Below are 3,535 nucleotides of genomic sequence, written 5' to 3' on the forward strand. Positions count from 1 at the left end.
AATACACCATTTCCTGCAGGACATACAGCAGCTGATAAGTTCTGGAAGACTGGAGATTTTTTAATAGGAGTAAATTATAAATCTCTGGCACTTTCTGGGACCAGTTTTGAAAGAAAATTTTGGGTGAACAATCTCTTTAACCCCTTAAAGATCATGGGCATACATTTAAACCCCCGCTGCCTGGGCCTTAATGCAGGAGGGTGTAAATGTACGCCCTGCCGGGGTCCCGGGCTATGGAGAGGACTGAGCTCGCTCCATAGCCGGTGAGGAACGGCTGCTATCTGCGCGCGGCCACCCACCATTAACCCCTTAAACGCCGCAATCGAGTCACGACCGCTGCGTTTAAGTGTAAGTGACAGGAGCCCGGTAATTCTGATCACATGATGAAGCCAGGTAATGCTGATCACATGATGAAGCCTGGTAATGCTGATCACATGATGAAGCCTGGTAAAACTGATCACATGATGAAGCCCGGTAATGCTGATCACATGATGAAGCCTGGTAATACTGATCACATGATGAAGCCTGGTAATACTGATCACATGATGAAGGCTGATCACATGATGAAGCCTGGTAATGCTGATCACATGATGAAGCCTGGTAATGCTGATCACATGATGAAGCCCGGTAATGCTGGTCACATGATGAAGCCCGGTAATGCTGATTACATGATGAAGCCTGGTAATGCTGATCACAGGATGAAGCCTGGTAATGCTGATCACATGATGAAGCCTGGTAATGCTGGTCACATGATGAAGGCTGGTAATGCTGATCACATGATGAAGCCTGGTAATGCTGATCACATGATGAAGCCTGGTAATGCTGGTCACATGATGAAGGCTGGTAATTCTGATCACATGATGAAGCCTGGTAATGCTGATCACATGATGAAGCCCGGTAATGTTGATCACATGATGAAGCGCGGTAATGCTGGTCACATGATGAAGCCCGGTAATGCTGGTCACATGATGAAGCCCGGTAATGCTGATCACATGATGAAGGCTGGTAATGCTGATCACATGATGAAGCCCAGTCAATTTAGACAGAATTGGCACAGTATTATATTAAGGGTCACAGTGTGTTGTAGTATTAAATTCAGGGAATATACTGCTAGGAGGTGTTGTTTTTAGGGGACCTCATGTGTGGCAGTAGTATATTCAGGTGCACAATGTTTGACAGCAGTAAATCTAAGGTACATTGTGTGGCAGTAGTATATTCAGAACACAGTGTGATGTGTTACATTAAAGGGCACAGTGCACTCATGGACGGGTTTCAGGGGGGGGGGGGGAGTGTGTGGCAGTATTAGGGGCATTTACCGTGCCAACTTTAGGCCGATTTTTGGCAATGAGTGTTTCTAGAAACGCCCATTCGGCCGATAATCAACCCGTGTAAAAGCCAATGCTCAACCAAGGAGCAGGAAAAAGCCCAATCATTGGCTGATTTAATAATGAATGTTAATGGCTGCATGAGCGATATATCAGTTGTTCATGCAGCCCGGCCACGCCATTTCACAGGCCTTGTAAAGGTACTGTAAACAAGCGCCAATATTGTTGATATTGGGCCGTGTAAAAAGAACCGAAGAAACCTGTTCTTCAGATCAGGGGGTGCACACATCCAGCAGGGTACACTACACTGGGGTACAGATCAGGGAGTGCACACATCCTGCAGGATACACTACACTGGGGTACAGATCAGGGGGTGCACACATCCTGCAGGATACACTACACTGGGGTACAGATCAGGGGGTGCACACATCCTGCAGGATAGACTACACTGGGGAACAGATCAGGGGGTGCACACATCCTGCAGGATAGACTACACTGGGGAACAGATCAGGGGGTGCACACATCCTGCAGGATAGACTACACTGGGGTACAGATCAGAGGGTGCACACATGCTGCAGGGTATATAACACTGGGGTACAAATTAGGGGGTGCATCAAACTGGGGTACAGATCAGGGGGTGCACACATCCTGCAGGATACATCACACTGGGGTACAAATTAGGGGGTGCACACATCCTGCAGGATACATCACACTGGGGTACAAATTAGGGGGTGCACACATCCTGCAGGATACATCACACTGGGTTTCAAATTAGGGGGTGCACACATCCTGCAGGATACACTACACTGGGGTACAGATTAGGGGGTGCACACATCCTGCAGGATACACTACACTGGGGTACAGATTAGGGGGTGCGCACATCCTGCAGGATACGTCACACAGGGGTACAGATTAGGGGGTGCACACATCCTGCAGGATACGTCACACAGGGGTACAGATTAGGGGGTGCACGCATCCTGCAGGGTACATCACACTGGGGTACAGATTAGGGGGTGCACACATCCTGCAGTATATATATAACTCTGGGGTACAGATTAGGGGGTGCACACATGCTGCAGGGTATATAACACTGGGGTACAGATCAGGGGGTGCACACATCATGCAAGGTATATAACACTGGGGTACAGATTAGGGGGTGCACACATCCTGCAGGGTACATCACACTGGGGTACAGATCAGGGGGTGCACACATCCTACAGGGTATCTAACACTGGGGTACAGATTAGGGGGTGCACACATCCTGCAGTATATATATATATAACTCTGTGGTACAGATTAGGGGGTGCACACATCCTGCAGGGTACATCACACTGGGGTACAGATCAGGGGGTGCACACATCCTACAGGGTATCTAACACTGGGGTACAGATTAGGGGGTGCACACATCCTGCAGTATATATATAACTCTGTGGTACAGATTAGGGGGTGCACACATCCTGCAGGGTACATCACACTGGGGTACAGATTAGGGGTGCACACATCCTGCAGTATATATATATAACTCTGGGGTACAGATTAGGGGGTGCACACATCCTGCAGGGTACATCACACTGGGGTACAGATTAGGGGTGCACACATCCTGCAGTATATATATATAACTCTGGGGTACAGATTAGGGGGTGCACACATCCTGCAGGATACACTACACTGGGGTACAGATTAGGGGGTGCACACATCCTGCAGGATACACTACACTGGGGTACAGATTAGGGGGTGCACACATCCTGCAGGATACACTACACTGGGGTACCGATTAGGGGGTGCACACATGCTGCAGGATACACTACACTGGGGTACAGATTAGGGGGTGCACACATCCTGCAGGATACACTACACTGGGGTACAGATTAGGGGGTGCACACATCCTGCAGGATACACTACACTGGGGTACAGATTAGGGGGTGCACACATCCTGCAGGATACACTACACTGGGGTACCGATTAGGGGGTGCACACATGCTGCAGGATACACTACACTGGGGTACAGATTAGGGGGTGCACACATTCTGGGGTACAATAACAATGTAACACATAACAGGACACACCACACAGCAGACAATAAACAGGGAGGCTCTAGGACCTCACGTTTCACATGAACAGCCACGCCTATAGCGTCATCAGTCTCCGCCCTGTCTTACCATTGGGTGATGTGATTGGCTGGGGGAGGTTGGCCCCGCCCCTGGTGCTGC

This window comes from Dendropsophus ebraccatus, chromosome 12, assembly GCF_027789765.1.
Source record: "Dendropsophus ebraccatus isolate aDenEbr1 chromosome 12, aDenEbr1.pat, whole genome shotgun sequence".
Classification (NCBI taxonomy): Eukaryota; Metazoa; Chordata; class Amphibia; order Anura; family Hylidae; genus Dendropsophus; species Dendropsophus ebraccatus.